Source organism: Perissodus microlepis, chromosome 18, assembly GCF_051167445.1.
Source record: "Perissodus microlepis isolate ML-2025 ecotype Zambia chromosome 18, ASM5116744v1, whole genome shotgun sequence".
Lineage (NCBI taxonomy): Eukaryota > Metazoa > Chordata > Actinopteri > Cichliformes > Cichlidae > Perissodus > Perissodus microlepis.
This window is the reverse complement of record NC_140478.1, coordinates 909,148-928,851: the sequence shown is the minus strand read 5'-3', so window position 1 is coordinate 928,851 and position 19,704 is coordinate 909,148. Positions and strand designations below refer to the sequence as shown.

Below are 19,704 nucleotides of genomic sequence, written 5' to 3'. Positions count from 1 at the left end.
TTGTGATTTTAAGGGGGCTCGTCCGGGATTTGAACCCGGGACCTCTCGCACCCGAAGCAAGAATCATACGCCTAGACCAACGAGCATCAGAACACCTGTGCTTAAGTCTGGAACTCTGAAAGGATAGACTTAAATCTGCCTTCAAATTCAAGCAGGAATGTTTTTAAGCCCTCTTCAGTATTCATTTTTGTACTTTCAGGCCTTTGCTACTGACAAGCTCCAACAGGGATGACTCCAGAGGGACTCCACACAGTGAATGAGAAAAAAGGGTTCCCAGTCATCCAGGTCATGGTAGTCTGATGAGCTTTGAAAGAAAGCAGCTGGAATTCTCTAAGTGCCTTGAAGACCTTTCACCTCTCCTCTGAGAACCTTCGTTAGATCTAAAACTAAATGTTGGAGAGTCCCAGGTATTTAAACCCCAGAGGGGGTTGTCTTTACCAGGGTTGTTGACCAACTATGAAACACATCACATGAGCCAAGGTGTGAAAAAAGGCGTGGGTAATTATCAGCAGAGGTTTCGGGTGAAACCATTATGAGACTTTGACATATGTAGTTTAACGTCTTTACACCGAAATTGAATGGCCTCAATTTGGATCAGACTTTGTGATCTCTAATAGCCCTTTTCCACTAGCACCTACCTAGCTTGGCTTAACTTGACTCAGCTCGATCTTTAGACTTTCCATCAGGTGATAGTACCTGGTAACAGGTATTTTTTAGTATCTGCCCAGTAAGGTTTCCTAGGCAATCTCAAAATGTGACATATACAGATTGCATGACAGGGATTGTGCAGTCAATGGCATCACTCAATGAGTCATGAGAGTGACTCCTTCACAAAATCAAAAACGTTATTATTGAAAAAACAAATTGGTGTCACAGATCACATTGAAAGGTTTGGCAAAAAGCACATTTACAATGCCCCAGAAGAAATGTAACCTTCCAAAGGACTCCATGAAGCTCAGAGGTTGTGATTTTAAGGGGGCTCGTCCGGGATTTGAACCCGGGACCTCTCGCACCCTAAGCGAGAATCATACGCCTAGACCAACGAGCCACAGGAAGCCTGCCCTTAAGTCTGGAACTCTGAAAGGATAGATTTAAATCTGCCTTCAAATTCAAGCAGGAATGTTTTTAAGCCCTCTTCAGTATTCATTTTTGTACTTTCAGGCCTTTGCTACTGACAAGCTCCAACAGGGATGACTCCAGAGGGACTGCACACAGTGAATGAGAAAAAAGGGTTCCCAGTCATCCAGGTCATGGTAGTCTGATGAGCTTTGAAAGAAAGCAGCTGGAATTCTCTAAGTTCCTTGAAGACCTTTCACCTCTCCTCTGAGAACCTTCGTTAGATCTAAAACTAAATGTTGGACAGTCCCAGGTATTTAAACCCCAGAGGGGGTTGTCTTTACCAGGGTTGTTGACCAAATATGAAACACATCACATGAGTCAAGGTGTGAAAAAAGGCGTGGGTAATTATCAGCAGAGGTTTCGGGTGAAACCATTATGAGACTTTGACATATGTAGTTTAACGTCTTTACACCGAAATAGAATGGCCTCAATTTGGATCAGACTTTGTGATCTCTAATAGCCCTTTTCCACTAGCACCTACCTAGCTTGGCTTAACTTGACTCAGCTCGATCTTTAGACTTTCCATCAGGTGATAGTACCTGGTAACAGGTATTTTTTAGTATCTGCCCAGTAAGGTTTCCTAGGCAATCTCAAAATGTGACATATACAGATTGCATGACAGGGATTGTGCAGTCAATGGCATCACTCAATGAGTCATGAGAGTGACTCCTTCACAAAATCAAAAACGTTATTTTAGAAAGACAAATTGGTGTCACAGATGACATTGAAAGGTTTGGCAGAAAACACACTTACAATGCCCCAGAAGCAATGTGACTTGCCAAAGAATTCCATGAAGCTAAGAGCTTGTGATTTTAAGGGGGCTCGTCCGGGATTTGAACACGGGACCTCTCGCACCCAACGCGAGAATCATACGCCTAGACCAACGAGCCACAAAAGACCTGCGCTTAAGTCTGGAACTCTGAAAGGATAGACTTAAATCTGCCTTCAAATTCAAGCAGGAATGTTTTTAAGCCCTCTTCAGTATTCATTTTTGTACTTTCAGGCCTTTGCTACTGACAAGCTCCAACAGGGATGACTCCAGAGGGACTGCACACAGTGAATGAGAAAAAAGGGTTCCCAGTCATCCAGGTCATGGTAGTCTGATGAGCTTTGAAAGAAAGCAGCTGGAATTCTCTAAGTTCCTTGAAGACCTTTCACCTCTCCTCTGAGAACCTTCGTTAGATCTAAAACTAAATGTTGGAGAGTCCCAGGTATTTAAACCCCAGAGGGGGTTGTCTTTACCAGGGTTGTTGACCAACTATGAAACACATCACATGAGCCAAGGTGTGAAAAAAGGCGTGGGTAATTATCAGCAGAGGTTTCGGGTGAAACCATTATGAGACTTTGACATATGTAGTTTAACGTCTTTACACCGAAATTGAATGTCCTCAATTTCGATCAGACTTTGTGATCTCTAATAGCCCTTTTCCACTAGCACCTACCTAGCTTGGCTTAACTTGACTCAGCTCGATCTTTAGACTTTCCATCAGGTGATAGTACCTGGTAACAGGTATTTTTTAGTATCTGCCCAGTAAGGTTTCCTAGGCAATCTCAAAATGTGACATATACAGATTGCATGACAGGGATTGTGCAGTCAATGGCATCACTCAATGAGTCATGAGAGTGACTCCTTCACAAAATCAAAAACGTTATTATTGAAAAAACAAATTGGTGTCACAGATCACATTGAACGGTTTGGCAAAAAGCACATTTACAATGCCCCAGAAGCAATGTGACTTGCCAAAGAATTCCATGAAGCTAAGAGCTTGTGATTTTAAGGGGGCTCGTCCGGGATTTGAACCCGGGACCTCTTCCACCCAACGCGAGAATCATACTCGTAGACCAACGAGCCACAGGAAGCCTGCAATTAAGTCTGGAACTCTGAAAGGATAGACTTAAATCGGCCTTCAAATTCAAGCAGGAATATTTTTAAGCCCTCTTCAGTATTCATTTTTGTACTTTCAGGCCTTTGCTACTGACAAGCTCCAACAGGGATGACTCCAGAGGGACTGCACACAGTGAATGAGAAAAAAGGGTTCCCAGTCATCCAGGTCATGGTAGTCTGATGAGCTTTGAAAGAAAGCAGCTGGAATTCTCTAAGTGCCTTGAAGACCTTTCACCTCTCCTCTGAGAACCTTCGTTAGATCTAAAACTAAATGTTGGACAGTCCCAGGTATTTAAACCCCAGAGGGGGTTGTCTTTACCAGGGTTGTTGACCAACTATGAAACACATCACATGAGCCAAGGTGTGAAAAAAGGCGTGGGTAATTATCAGCAGAGGTTTCGGGTGAAACCATTATGAGACTTTGACATATGTAGTTTAACGTCTTTACACCGAAATTGAATGTCCTCAATTTCGATCAGACTTTGTGATCTCTAATAGCCCTTTTCCACTAGCACCTACCTAGCTTGGCTTAACTTGACTCAGCTCGATCTTTAGACTTTCCATCAGGTGATAGTACCTGGTAACAGGTATTTTTTAGTATCTGCCCAGTAAGGTTTCCTAGGCAATCTCAAAATGTGACATATACAGATTGCATGACAGGGATTGTGCAGTCAATGGCATCACTCAATGAGTCATGAGAGTGACTCCTTCACAAAATCAAAAACGTTATTATTGAAAAAACAAATTGGTGTCACAGATCACATTGAAAGGTTTGGCAAAAAGCACATTTACAATGCCCCAGAAGAAATGTAACTTTCCAAAGGATTCCATGAAGCTCAGAGCTTGTGATTTTAAGGGGGCTCGTCCGGGATTTGAACCCAGGACCTCTCGCACCCTAAGCGAGAATCATACGCCTAGACCAACGAGCTACAGGAAGCCTGCCCTTAAGTCTGGAACTCTGAAAGGATAGATTTAAATCTGCCTTCAAATTCAAGCAGGAATATTTTTAAGCCCTCTTCAGTATTCATTTTTGTACTTTCAGGCCTTTGCTACTGACAAGCTCCAACAGGGATGACTCCAGAGGGACTGCACACAGTGAATGAGAAAAAAGGGTTCCCAGTCATCCAGGTCATGGTAGTCTGATGAGCTTTGAAAGAAAGCAGCTGGAATTCTCTAAGTGCCTTGAAGACCTTTCACCTCTCCTCTGAGAACCTTCGTTAGATCTAAAACTAAATGTTGGACAGTCCCAGGTATTTAAACCCCAGAGGGGGTTGTCTTTACCAGGGTTGTTGACCAACTATGAAACACATCACATGAGCCAAGGTGTGAAAAAAGGCGTGGATAATTATCAGCAGAGGTTTCAGGTGAAACCATTATGAGACTTTGACATATGTAGTTTAACGTCTTTACACCGAAATTGAATGGCCTCAATTTCGATCAGACTTTGTGATCTCTAATAGCCCTTTTCCACTAGCACCTACCTAGCTTGGCTTAACTTGACTCAGCTCGATCTTTAGACTTTCCATCAGGTGATAGTACCTGGTAACAGGTATTTTTTAGTATCTGCCCAGTAAGGTTTCCTAGGCAATCTCAAAATGTGACATATACAGATTGCATGACAGGGATTGTGCAGTCAATGGCATCACTCAATGAGTCATGAGAGTGACTCCTTCACAAAATCAAAAACGTTATTATTGAAAAAACAAATTGGTGTCACAGATCACATTGAAAGGTTTGGCAAAAAGCACATTTACAATGCCCCAGAAGAAATGTAACTTTCCAAAGGATTCCATGAAGCTCAGAGCTTGTGATTTTAAGGGGGCTCGTCCGGGATTTGAACCCAGGACCTCTCGCACCCTAAGCGAGAATCATACGCCTAGACCAACGAGCTACAGGAAGCCTGCCCTTAAGTCTGGAACTCTGAAAGGATAGATTTAAATCTGCCTTCAAATTCAAGCAGGAATGTTTTTAAGCCCTCTTCAGTATTCATTTTTGTACTTTCAGGCCTTTGCTACTGACAAGCTCCAACAGGGATGACTCCAGAGGGACTGCACACAGTGAATGAGAAAAAAGGGTTCCCAGTCATCCAGGTCATGGTAGTCTGATGAGCTTTGAAAGAAAGCAGCTGGAATTCTCTAAGTGCCTTGAAGACCTTTCACCTCTCCTCTGAGAACCTTCGTTAGATCTAAAACTAAATGTTGGAGAGTCCCAGGTATTTAAACCCCAGAGGGGGTTGTCTTTACCAGGGTTGTTGACCAACTATGAAACACATCACATGAGCCAAGGTGTGAAAAAAGGCGTGGGTAATTATCAGCAGAGGTTTCGGGTGAAACCATTATGAGTCCTTGACATATGTAGTTTAACGTCTTTACACCGAAATTGAATGGCCTCAATTTGGATCAGACTTTGTGATCTCTAATAGCCCTTTTCCACTAGCACCTACCTAGCTTGGCTTAACTTGACTCAGCTCGATCTTTAGAGTTTCCATTAGGTGATAGTACCTGGTAACAGGTATTTTTTAGTATCTGCCCAATAAGGTTTCCAAGGCAATCTCAAAATGTGACATATACAGATTGCATGACAGGGATTGTGCAGTCAATGGCATCACTCAATGAGTCATGAGAGTGACTCCTTCACAAAATCAAAAACATTAATTTAGAAAGACAAATTGGTGTCAGAGATCACATTGAAAGGTTTGGCACACAACACATTTACAATGCCCTAGAAGAAATGTGACTTGCCAAAGAATTCCATGAAGCTAAGAGCTTGTGATTTAAAGGGGGCTCGTCCGGGATTTGAACCCGGGACCTCTCGCACCCGAAGGAAGAATCATACGCCTAGACCAACGAGCCACAGAAGACCTGTGCTTAAGTCTGGAACTCTGAAAGGATAGACTTAAATCTGCCTTCAAATTCAAGCAGGAATGTTTTTAAGCCCTCTTCAGTATTCATTTTTGTACTTTCAGGCCTTTGCTACTGACAAGCTCCAACAGGGATGACTCCAGAGGGACTGCACACAGTGAATGAGAAAAAAGGGTTCCCAGTCATCCAGGTCATGGTAGTCTGATGAGCTTTGAAAGAAAGCAGCTGGAATTCTCTAAGTTCCTTGAAGACCTTTCACCTCTCCTCTGAGAACCTTCGTTAGATCTAAAACTAAATGTTGGACAGTCCCAGGTATTTAAACCCCAGAGGGGGTTGTCTTTACCAGGGTTGTTGACCAAATATGAAACACATCACATGAGTCAAGGTGTGAAAAAAGGCGTGGGTAATTATCAGCAGAGGTTTCGGGTGAAACCATTATGAGACTTTGACATATGTAGTTTAACGTCTTTACACCGAAATAGAATGGCCTCAATTTGGATCAGACTTTGTGATCTCTAATAGCCCTTTTCCACTAGCACCTACCTAGCTTGGCTTAACTTGACTCAGCTCGATCTTTAGACTTTCCATCAGGTGATAGTACCTGGTAACAGGTATTTTTTAGTATCTGCCCAGTAAGGTTTCCTAGGCAATCTCAAAATGTGACATATACAGATTGCATGACAGGGATTGTGCAGTCAATGGCATCACTCAATGAGTCATGAGAGTGACTCCTTCACAAAATCAAAAACGTTATTTTAGAAAGACAAATTGGTGTCACAGATGACATTGAAAGGTTTGGCAGAAAACACACTTACAATGCCCCAGAAGCAATGTGACTTGCCAAAGAATTCCATGAAGCTAAGAGCTTGTGATTTTAAGGGGGCTCGTCCGGGATTTGAACACGGGACCTCTCGCACCCAACGCGAGAATCATACGCCTAGACCAACGAGCCACAAAAGACCTGCGCTTAAGTCTGGAACTCTGAAAGGATAGACTTAAATCTGCCTTCAAATTCAAGCAGGAATGTTTTTAAGCCCTCTTCAGTATTCATTTTTGTACTTTCAGGCCTTTGCTACTGACAAGCTCCAACAGGGATGACTCCAGAGGGACTGCACACAGTGAATGAGAAAAAAGGGTTCCCAGTCATCCAGGTCATGGTAGTCTGATGAGCTTTGAAAGAAAGCAGCTGGAATTCTCTAAGTTCCTTGAAGACCTTTCACCTCTCCTCTGAGAACCTTCGTTAGATCTAAAACTAAATGTTGGAGAGTCCCAGGTATTTAAACCCCAGAGGGGGTTGTCTTTACCAGGGTTGTTGACCAACTATGAAACACATCACATGAGCCAAGGTGTGAAAAAAGGCGTGGGTAATTATCAGCAGAGGTTTCGGGTGAAACCATTATGAGACTTTGACATATGTAGTTTAACGTCTTTACACCGAAATTGAATGTCCTCAATTTCGATCAGACTTTGTGATCTCTAATAGCCCTTTTCCACTAGCACCTACCTAGCTTGGCTTAACTTGACTCAGCTCGATCTTTAGACTTTCCATCAGGTGATAGTACCTGGTAACAGGTATTTTTTAGTATCTGCCCAGTAAGGTTTCCTAGGCAATCTCAAAATGTGACATATACAGATTGCATGACAGGGATTGTGCAGTCAATGGCATCACTCAATGAGTCATGAGAGTGACTCCTTCACAAAATCAAAAACGTTATTATTGAAAAAACAAATTGGTGTCACAGATCACATTGAACGGTTTGGCAAAAAGCACATTTACAATGCCCCAGAAGCAATGTGACTTGCCAAAGAATTCCATGAAGCTAAGAGCTTGTGATTTTAAGGGGGCTCGTCCGGGATTTGAACCCGGGACCTCTTCCACCCAACGCGAGAATCATACTCGTAGACCAACGAGCCACAGGAAGCCTGCAATTAAGTCTGGAACTCTGAAAGGATAGACTTAAATCGGCCTTCAAATTCAAGCAGGAATATTTTTAAGCCCTCTTCAGTATTCATTTTTGTACTTTCAGGCCTTTGCTACTGACAAGCTCCAACAGGGATGACTCCAGAGGGACTGCACACAGTGAATGAGAAAAAAGGGTTCCCAGTCATCCAGGTCATGGTAGTCTGATGAGCTTTGAAAGAAAGCAGCTGGAATTCTCTAAGTGCCTTGAAGACCTTTCACCTCTCCTCTGAGAACCTTCGTTAGATCTAAAACTAAATGTTGGACAGTCCCAGGTATTTAAACCCCAGAGGGGGTTGTCTTTACCAGGGTTGTTGACCAACTATGAAACACATCACATGAGCCAAGGTGTGAAAAAAGGCGTGGGTAATTATCAGCAGAGGTTTCGGGTGAAACCATTATGAGACTTTGACATATGTAGTTTAACGTCTTTACACCGAAATTGAATGTCCTCAATTTCGATCAGACTTTGTGATCTCTAATAGCCCTTTTCCACTAGCACCTACCTAGCTTGGCTTAACTTGACTCAGCTCGATCTTTAGACTTTCCATCAGGTGATAGTACCTGGTAACAGGTATTTTTTAGTATCTGCCCAGTAAGGTTTCCTAGGCAATCTCAAAATGTGACATATACAGATTGCATGACAGGGATTGTGCAGTCAATGGCATCACTCAATGAGTCATGAGAGTGACTCCTTCACAAAATCAAAAACGTTATTATTGAAAAAACAAATTGGTGTCACAGATCACATTGAAAGGTTTGGCAAAAAGCACATTTACAATGCCCCAGAAGAAATGTAACTTTCCAAAGGATTCCATGAAGCTCAGAGCTTGTGATTTTAAGGGGGCTCGTCCGGGATTTGAACCCAGGACCTCTCGCACCCTAAGCGAGAATCATACGCCTAGACCAACGAGCTACAGGAAGCCTGCCCTTAAGTCTGGAACTCTGAAAGGATAGATTTAAATCTGCCTTCAAATTCAAGCAGGAATATTTTTAAGCCCTCTTCAGTATTCATTTTTGTACTTTCAGGCCTTTGCTACTGACAAGCTCCAACAGGGATGACTCCAGAGGGACTGCACACAGTGAATGAGAAAAAAGGGTTCCCAGTCATCCAGGTCATGGTAGTCTGATGAGCTTTGAAAGAAAGCAGCTGGAATTCTCTAAGTGCCTTGAAGACCTTTCACCTCTCCTCTGAGAACCTTCGTTAGATCTAAAACTAAATGTTGGACAGTCCCAGGTATTTAAACCCCAGAGGGGGTTGTCTTTACCAGGGTTGTTGACCAACTATGAAACACATCACATGAGCCAAGGTGTGAAAAAAGGCGTGGATAATTATCAGCAGAGGTTTCAGGTGAAACCATTATGAGACTTTGACATATGTAGTTTAACGTCTTTACACCGAAATTGAATGGCCTCAATTTCGATCAGACTTTGTGATCTCTAATAGCCCTTTTCCACTAGCACCTACCTAGCTTGGCTTAACTTGACTCAGCTCGATCTTTAGACTTTCCATCAGGTGATAGTACCTGGTAACAGGTATTTTTTAGTATCTGCCCAGTAAGGTTTCCTAGGCAATCTCAAAATGTGACATATACAGATTGCATGACAGGGATTGTGCAGTCAATGGCATCACTCAATGAGTCATGAGAGTGACTCCTTCACAAAATCAAAAACGTTATTATTGAAAAAACAAATTGGTGTCACAGATCACATTGAAAGGTTTGGCAAAAAGCACATTTACAATGCCCCAGAAGAAATGTAACTTTCCAAAGGATTCCATGAAGCTCAGAGCTTGTGATTTTAAGGGGGCTCGTCCGGGATTTGAACCCAGGACCTCTCGCACCCTAAGCGAGAATCATACGCCTAGACCAACGAGCTACAGGAAGCCTGCCCTTAAGTCTGGAACTCTGAAAGGATAGATTTAAATCTGCCTTCAAATTCAAGCAGGAATGTTTTTAAGCCCTCTTCAGTATTCATTTTTGTACTTTCAGGCCTTTGCTACTGACAAGCTCCAACAGGGATGACTCCAGAGGGACTGCACACAGTGAATGAGAAAAAAGGGTTCCCAGTCATCCAGGTCATGGTAGTCTGATGAGCTTTGAAAGAAAGCAGCTGGAATTCTCTAAGTGCCTTGAAGACCTTTCACCTCTCCTCTGAGAACCTTCGTTAGATCTAAAACTAAATGTTGGAGAGTCCCAGGTATTTAAACCCCAGAGGGGGTTGTCTTTACCAGGGTTGTTGACCAACTATGAAACACATCACATGAGCCAAGGTGTGAAAAAAGGCGTGGGTAATTATCAGCAGAGGTTTCGGGTGAAACCATTATGAGTCCTTGACATATGTAGTTTAACGTCTTTACACCGAAATTGAATGGCCTCAATTTGGATCAGACTTTGTGATCTCTAATAGCCCTTTTCCACTAGCACCTACCTAGCTTGGCTTAACTTGACTCAGCTCGATCTTTAGAGTTTCCATTAGGTGATAGTACCTGGTAACAGGTATTTTTTAGTATCTGCCCAATAAGGTTTCCAAGGCAATCTCAAAATGTGACATATACAGATTGCATGACAGGGATTGTGCAGTCAATGGCATCACTCAATGAGTCATGAGAGTGACTCCTTCACAAAATCAAAAACATTAATTTAGAAAGACAAATTGGTGTCAGAGATCACATTGAAAGGTTTGGCACACAACACATTTACAATGCCCTAGAAGAAATGTGACTTGCCAAAGAATTCCATGAAGCTAAGAGCTTGTGATTTAAAGGGGGCTCGTCCGGGATTTGAACCCGGGACCTCTCGCACCCGAAGGAAGAATCATACGCCTAGACCAACGAGCCACAGAAGACCTGTGCTTAAGTCTGGAACTCTGAAAGGATAGACTTAAATCTGCCTTCAAATTCAAGCAGGAATGTTTTTAAGCCCTCTTCAGTATTCATTTTTGTACTTTCAGGCCTTTGCTACTGACAAGCTCCAACAGGGATGACTCCAGAGGGACTCCACACAGTGAATGAGAAAAAAGGGTTCCCAGTCATCCAGGTCATGGTAGTCTGATGAGCTTTGAAAGAAAGCAGCTGGAATTCTCTAAGTGCCTTGAAGACCTTTCACCTCTCCTCTGAGAACCTTCGTTAGATCTAAAACTAAATGTTGGAGAGTCCCAGGTATTTAAACCCCAGAGGGGGTTGTCTTTACCAGGGTTGTTGACCAACTATGAAACACATCACATGAGCCAAGGTGTGAAAAAAGGCGTGGGTAATTATCAGCAGAGGTTTCGGGTGAAACCATTATGAGACCTTGACATATGTAGTTTAACGTCTTTACACCGAAATTGAATGGCCTCAATTTCGATCAGACTTTGTGATCTCTAATAGCCCTTTTCCACTAGCACCCACCTAGCTTGGCTTAACTTGACTCAGCTCGATCTTTAGAGTTTCCATTAGGTGATAGTACCTGGTAACAGGTATTTTATAGTATCTGCCCAGTAAGGTTTCCAAGGCAATCTCAAAATGTGACATATACAGATTGCATGACAGGGATTGTGCAGTCAATGGCATCACTCAATGAGTCATGAGAGTGACTCCTTCACAAAATCAAAAACATTAATTTAGAAAGACAAATTGGTGTCAGAGATCACATTGAAAGGTTTGGCACACAACACATTTACAATGCCCCAGAAGAAATGTGACTTGCCAAAGAATTCCATGAAGCTAAGAGCTTGTGATTTTAAGGGGGCTCGTCCGGGATTTGAACCCGGGACCTCTCGCACCCGAAGGAAGAATCATACGCCTAGACCAACGAGCCACAGAAGACCTGTGCTTAAGTCTGGAACTCTGAAAGGATAGACTTAAATCTGCCTTCAAATTCAAGCAGGAATGTTTTTAAGCCCTCTTCAGTATTCATTTTTGTACTTTCAGGCCTTTGCTACTGACAAGCTCCAACAGGGATGACTCCAGAGGGACTGCACACAGTGAATGAGAAAAAAGGGTTCCCAGTCATCCAGGTCATGGTAGTCTGATGAGCTTTGAAAGAAAGCAGCTGGAATTCTCTAAGTTCCTTGAAGACCTTTCACCTCTCCTCTGAGAACCTTCGTTAGATCTAAAACTAAATGTTGGACAGTCCCAGGTATTTAAACCCCAGAGGGGGTTGTCTTTACCAGGGTTGTTGACCAAATATGAAACACATCACATGAGTCAAGGTGTGAAAAAAGGCGTGGGTAATTATCAGCAGAGGTTTCGGGTGAAACCATTATGAGACTTTGACATATGTAGTTTAACGTCTTTACACCGAAATAGAATGGCCTCAATTTGGATCAGACTTTGTGATCTCTAATAGCCCTTTTCCACTAGCACCTACCTAGCTTGGCTTAACTTGACTCAGCTCGATCTTTAGACTTTCCATCAGGTGATAGTACCTGGTAACAGGTATTTTTTAGTATCTGCCCAGTAAGGTTTCCTAGGCAATCTCAAAATGTGACATATACAGATTGCATGACAGGGATTGTGCAGTCAATGGCATCACTCAATGAGTCATGAGAGTGACTCCTTCACAAAATCAAAAACGTTATTTTAGAAAGACAAATTGGTGTCACAGATGACATTGAAAGGTTTGGCAGAAAACACACTTACAATGCCCCAGAAGCAATGTGACTTGCCAAAGAATTCCATGAAGCTAAGAGCTTGTGATTTTAAGGGGGCTCGTCCGGGATTTGAACACGGGACCTCTCGCACCCAACGCGAGAATCATACGCCTAGACCAACGAGCCACAAAAGACCTGCGCTTAAGTCTGGAACTCTGAAAGGATAGACTTAAATCTGCCTTCAAATTCAAGCAGGAATGTTTTTAAGCCCTCTTCAGTATTCATTTTTGTACTTTCAGGCCTTTGCTACTGACAAGCTCCAACAGGGATGACTCCAGAGGGACTGCACACAGTGAATGAGAAAAAAGGGTTCCCAGTCATCCAGGTCATGGTAGTCTGATGAGCTTTGAAAGAAAGCAGCTGGAATTCTCTAAGTTCCTTGAAGACCTTTCACCTCTCCTCTGAGAACCTTCGTTAGATCTAAAACTAAATGTTGGAGAGTCCCAGGTATTTAAACCCCAGAGGGGGTTGTCTTTACCAGGGTTGTTGACCAACTATGAAACACATCACATGAGCCAAGGTGTGAAAAAAGGCGTGGGTAATTATCAGCAGAGGTTTCGGGTGAAACCATTATGAGACTTTGACATATGTAGTTTAACGTCTTTACACCGAAATTGAATGTCCTCAATTTCGATCAGACTTTGTGATCTCTAATAGCCCTTTTCCACTAGCACCTACCTAGCTTGGCTTAACTTGACTCAGCTCGATCTTTAGACTTTCCATCAGGTGATAGTACCTGGTAACAGGTATTTTTTAGTATCTGCCCAGTAAGGTTTCCTAGGCAATCTCAAAATGTGACATATACAGATTGCATGACAGGGATTGTGCAGTCAATGGCATCACTCAATGAGTCATGAGAGTGACTCCTTCACAAAATCAAAAACGTTATTATTGAAAAAACAAATTGGTGTCACAGATCACATTGAACGGTTTGGCAAAAAGCACATTTACAATGCCCCAGAAGCAATGTGACTTGCCAAAGAATTCCATGAAGCTAAGAGCTTGTGATTTTAAGGGGGCTCGTCCGGGATTTGAACCCGGGACCTCTTCCACCCAACGCGAGAATCATACTCGTAGACCAACGAGCCACAGGAAGCCTGCAATTAAGTCTGGAACTCTGAAAGGATAGACTTAAATCGGCCTTCAAATTCAAGCAGGAATATTTTTAAGCCCTCTTCAGTATTCATTTTTGTACTTTCAGGCCTTTGCTACTGACAAGCTCCAACAGGGATGACTCCAGAGGGACTGCACACAGTGAATGAGAAAAAAGGGTTCCCAGTCATCCAGGTCATGGTAGTCTGATGAGCTTTGAAAGAAAGCAGCTGGAATTCTCTAAGTGCCTTGAAGACCTTTCACCTCTCCTCTGAGAACCTTCGTTAGATCTAAAACTAAATGTTGGACAGTCCCAGGTATTTAAACCCCAGAGGGGGTTGTCTTTACCAGGGTTGTTGACCAACTATGAAACACATCACATGAGCCAAGGTGTGAAAAAAGGCGTGGGTAATTATCAGCAGAGGTTTCGGGTGAAACCATTATGAGACTTTGACATATGTAGTTTAACGTCTTTACACCGAAATTGAATGTCCTCAATTTCGATCAGACTTTGTGATCTCTAATAGCCCTTTTCCACTAGCACCTACCTAGCTTGGCTTAACTTGACTCAGCTCGATCTTTAGACTTTCCATCAGGTGATAGTACCTGGTAACAGGTATTTTTTAGTATCTGCCCAGTAAGGTTTCCTAGGCAATCTCAAAATGTGACATATACAGATTGCATGACAGGGATTGTGCAGTCAATGGCATCACTCAATGAGTCATGAGAGTGACTCCTTCACAAAATCAAAAACGTTATTATTGAAAAAACAAATTGGTGTCACAGATCACATTGAAAGGTTTGGCAAAAAGCACATTTACAATGCCCCAGAAGAAATGTAACTTTCCAAAGGATTCCATGAAGCTCAGAGCTTGTGATTTTAAGGGGGCTCGTCCGGGATTTGAACCCAGGACCTCTCGCACCCTAAGCGAGAATCATACGCCTAGACCAACGAGCTACAGGAAGCCTGCCCTTAAGTCTGGAACTCTGAAAGGATAGATTTAAATCTGCCTTCAAATTCAAGCAGGAATATTTTTAAGCCCTCTTCAGTATTCATTTTTGTACTTTCAGGCCTTTGCTACTGACAAGCTCCAACAGGGATGACTCCAGAGGGACTGCACACAGTGAATGAGAAAAAAGGGTTCCCAGTCATCCAGGTCATGGTAGTCTGATGAGCTTTGAAAGAAAGCAGCTGGAATTCTCTAAGTGCCTTGAAGACCTTTCACCTCTCCTCTGAGAACCTTCGTTAGATCTAAAACTAAATGTTGGACAGTCCCAGGTATTTAAACCCCAGAGGGGGTTGTCTTTACCAGGGTTGTTGACCAACTATGAAACACATCACATGAGCCAAGGTGTGAAAAAAGGCGTGGATAATTATCAGCAGAGGTTTCAGGTGAAACCATTATGAGACTTTGACATATGTAGTTTAACGTCTTTACACCGAAATTGAATGGCCTCAATTTCGATCAGACTTTGTGATCTCTAATAGCCCTTTTCCACTAGCACCTACCTAGCTTGGCTTAACTTGACTCAGCTCGATCTTTAGACTTTCCATCAGGTGATAGTACCTGGTAACAGGTATTTTTTAGTATCTGCCCAGTAAGGTTTCCTAGGCAATCTCAAAATGTGACATATACAGATTGCATGACAGGGATTGTGCAGTCAATGGCATCACTCAATGAGTCATGAGAGTGACTCCTTCACAAAATCAAAAACGTTATTATTGAAAAAACAAATTGGTGTCACAGATCACATTGAAAGGTTTGGCAAAAAGCACATTTACAATGCCCCAGAAGAAATGTAACTTTCCAAAGGATTCCATGAAGCTCAGAGCTTGTGATTTTAAGGGGGCTCGTCCGGGATTTGAAACCAGGACCTCTCGCACCCTAAGCGAGAATCATACGCCTAGACCAACGAGCTACAGGAAGCCTGCCCTTAAGTCTGGAACTCTGAAAGGATAGATTTAAATCTGCCTTCAAATTCAAGCAGGAATGTTTTTAAGCCCTCTTCAGTATTCATTTTTGTACTTTCAGGCCTTTGCTACTGACAAGCTCCAACAGGGATGACTCCAGAGGGACTGCACACAGTGAATGAGAAAAAAGGGTTCCCAGTCATCCAGGTCATGGTAGTCTGATGAGCTTTGAAAGAAAGCAGCTGGAATTCTCTAAGTGCCTTGAAGACCTTTCACCTCTCCTCTGAGAACCTTCGTTAGATCTAAAACTAAATGTTGGAGAGTCCCAGGTATTTAAACCCCAGAGGGGGTTGTCTTTACCAGGGTTGTTGACCAACTATGAAACACATCACATGAGCCAAGGTGTGAAAAAAGGCGTGGGTAATTATCAGCAGAGGTTTCGGGTGAAACCATTATGAGTCCTTGACATATGTAGTTTAACGTCTTTACACCGAAATTGAATGGCCTCAATTTGGATCAGACTTTGTGATCTCTAATAGCCCTTTTCCACTAGCACCTACCTAGCTTGGCTTAACTTGACTCAGCTCGATCTTTAGAGTTTCCATTAGGTGATAGTACCTGGTAACAGGTATTTTTTAGTATCTGCCCAATAAGGTTTCCAAGGCAATCTCAAAATGTGACATATACAGATTGCATGACAGGGATTGTGCAGTCAATGGCATCACTCAATGAGTCATGAGAGTGACTCCTTCACAAAATCAAAAACATTAATTTAGAAAGACAAATTGGTGTCAGAGATCACATTGAAAGGTTTGGCACACAACACATTTACAATGCCCTAGAAGAAATGTGACTTGCCAAAGAATTCCATGAAGCTAAGAGCTTGTGATTTAAAGGGGGCTCGTCCGGGATTTGAACCCGGGACCTCTCGCACCCGAAGGAAGAATCATACGCCTAGACCAACGAGCCACAGAAGACCTGTGCTTAAGTCTGGAACTCTGAAAGGATAGACTTAAATCTGCCTTCAAATTCAAGCAGGAATGTTTTTAAGCCCTCTTCAGTATTCATTTTTGTACTTTCAGGCCTTTGCTACTGACAAGCTCCAACAGGGATGACTCCAGAGGGACTCCACACAGTGAATGAGAAAAAAGGGTTCCCAGTCATCCAGGTCATGGTAGTCTGATGAGCTTTGAAAGAAAGCAGCTGGAATTCTCTAAGTGCCTTGAAGACCTTTCACCTCTCCTCTGAGAACCTTCGTTAGATCTAAAACTAAATGTTGGAGAGTCCCAGGTATTTAAACCCCAGAGGGGGTTGTCTTTACCAGGGTTGTTGACCAACTATGAAACACATCACATGAGCCAAGGTGTGAAAAAAGGCGTGGGTAATTATCAGCAGAGGTTTCGGGTGAAACCATTATGAGACCTTGACATATGTAGTTTAACGTCTTTACACCGAAATTGAATGGCCTCAATTTCGATCAGACTTTGTGATCTCTAATAGCCCTTTTCCACTAGCACCCACCTAGCTTGGCTTAACTTGACTCAGCTCGATCTTTAGAGTTTCCATTAGGTGATAGTACCTGGTAACAGGTATTTTATAGTATCTGCCCAGTAAGGTTTCCAAGGCAATCTCAAAATGTGACATATACAGATTGCATGACAGGGATTGTGCAGTCAATGGCATCACTCAATGAGTCATGAGAGTGACTCCTTCACAAAATCAAAAACATTAATTTAGAAAGACAAATTGGTGTCAGAGATCACATTGAAAGGTTTGGCACACAACACATTTACAATGCCCCAGAAGAAATGTGACTTGCCAAAGAATTCCATGAAGCTAAGAGCTTGTGATTTTAAGGGGGCTCGTCCGGGATTTGAACCCAGGACCTCTCGCACCCAAAGCGAGAATCATACGCCTAGACCAACGAGCCACAAAAGACCTGCGCTTAAGTCTGGATCTCTGAAAGGATAGACTTAAATCTGCCTTCAAATTCAAGCAGGAATGTTTTTAAGCCCTCTTCAGTATTCATTTTTGTACTTTCAAGCCTTTGCTACTGACAAGCTCCAACAGGGATGACTCCAGAGGGACTGCACACAGTGAATGAGAAAAAAGGGTTCCCAGTCATCCAGGTCATGGTAGTCTGATGAGCTTTGAAAGAAAGCAGCTGGAATTCTCTAAGTGCCTTGAAGACCTTTCACCTCTCCTCTGAGAACCTTCGTTAGATCTAAAACTAAATGTTGGAGAGTCCCAGGTATTTAAACCCCAGAGGGGGTTGTCTTTACCAGGGTCGTTGACCAACTATGAAACACATCACATGAGCCAAGGTGTGAAAAAAGGCGTGGGTAATTATCAGCAGAGGTTTCGGGTGAAACCATTATGAGACCTTGACATATGTAGTTTAACGTCTTTACACCGAAATTGAATGGCCTCAATTTGGATCAGACTTTGTGATCTCTAATAGCCCTTTTCCACTAGCACCTACCTAGCTTGGCTTAACTTGACTCAGCTCGATCTTTAGAGTTTCCATTAGGTGATAGTACCTGGTAACAGGTATTTTTTAGTATCTGCCCAATAAGGTTTCCAAGGCAATCTCAAAATGTGACATATACAGATTGCATGACAGGGATTGTGCAGTCAATGGCATCACTCAATGAGTCATGAGAGTGACTCCTTCACAAAATCAAAAACATTAATTTAGAAAGACAAATTGGTGTCACAGATCACATTGAAAGGTTTGGCACACAACACATTTACAATGCCCCAGAAGAAATGTGACTTGCCAAAGAATTCCATGAAGCTAAGAGCTTGTGATTTTAAGGGGGCTCGTCCGGGATTTGAACCCGGGACCTCTCGCACCCAAAGCGAGAATCATACGCCTAGACCAACGAGCCACAAAAGACCTGCGCTTAAGTCTGGAACTCTAAAAGGATAGACTTAAATCGGCCTTCAAATTCAAGCAGGAATGTTTTTAAGCCCTCTTCAGTATTCATTTTTGTACTTTCAAGCCTTTGCTACTGACAAGCTCCAACAGGGATGACTCCAGAGGGACTGCACACAGTGAATGAGAAAAAAGGGTTCCCAGTCATCCAGGTCATGGTAGTCTGATGAGCTTTGAAAGAAAGCAGCTGGAATTCTCTAAGTGCCTTGAAGACCTTTCACCTCTCCTCTGAGAACCTTCGTTAGATCTAAAACTAAATGTTGGAGAGTCCCAGGTATTTAAACCCCAGAGGGGGTTGTCTTTACCAGGGTCGTTGACCAACTATGAAACACATCACATGAGCCAAGGTGTGAAAAAAGGCGTGGGTAATTATCAGCAGAGGTTTCGGGTGAAACCATTATGAGTCCTTGACATATGTAGTTTAACGTCTTTACACCGAAATTGAATGGCCTCAATTTGGATCAGACTTTGTGATCTCTAATAGCCCTTTTCCACTAGCACCTACCTAGCTTGGCTTAACTTGACTCAGCTCGATCTTTAGACTTTCCATCAGGTGATAGTACCTGGTAACAGGTATTTTTTAGTATCTGCCCAGTAAGGTTTCCTAGGCAATCTCAAAATGTGACATATACAGATTGCATGACAGGGATTGTGCAGTCAATGGCATCACTCAATGAGTCATGAGAGTGACTCCTTCACAAAATCAAAAACGTTATTATTGAAAAAACAAATTGGTGTCACAGATCACATTGAAAGGTTTGGCAAAAAGCACATTTACAATGCCCCAGAAGAAATGTAACTTTCCAAAGGATTCCATGAAGCTCAGAGCTTGTGATTTTAAGGGGGCTCGTCCGGGATTTGAACCCGGGACCTCTCGCACCCTAAGAGAGAATCATACGCCTAGACCAACGAGCTACAGGAAGCCTGCCCTTAAGTCTGGAACTCTGAAAGGATAGATTTAAATCTGCCTTCAAATTCAAGCAGGAATGTTTTTAAGCCCTCTTCAGTATTCATTTTTGTACTTTCAGGCCTTTGCTACTGACAAGCTCCAACAGGGATGACTCCAGAGGGACTGCACACAGTGAATGAGAAAAAAGGGTTCCCAGTCATCCAGGTCATGGTAGTCTGATGAGCTTTGAAAGAAAGCAGCTGGAATTCTCTAAGTGCCTTGAAGACCTTTCACCTCTCCTCTGAGAACCTTCGTTAGATCTAAAACTAAATGTTGGACAGTCCCAGGTATTTAAACCCCAGAGGGGGTTGTCTTTACCAGGGTTGTTGACCAAATATGAAACACATCACATG

General features: G+C 42.7%; 3 non-coding genes across 3 annotated transcripts; all 3 read right to left on the bottom strand.

Moving 5' to 3' along the window:
* Positions 1 to 976: 976 nt before the first annotated feature.
* trnap-agg (transfer RNA proline (anticodon AGG)) lies at positions 977 to 1,048 on the bottom strand. The gene has a single exon. It is a non-coding gene; the product is annotated as a tRNA-Pro (tRNA).
* A 16,274-nt stretch (positions 1,049 to 17,322) lies between these two features.
* Positions 17,323 to 17,394, bottom strand: trnap-ugg (transfer RNA proline (anticodon UGG)). The gene has a single exon. It is a non-coding gene; the product is annotated as a tRNA-Pro (tRNA).
* An 889-nt stretch (positions 17,395 to 18,283) lies between these two features.
* trnap-ugg (transfer RNA proline (anticodon UGG)) lies at positions 18,284 to 18,355 on the bottom strand. Its single transcript has one exon. It is a non-coding gene; the product is annotated as a tRNA-Pro (tRNA).
* Between the last annotated feature and the right edge of the window lie 1,349 nt (positions 18,356 to 19,704).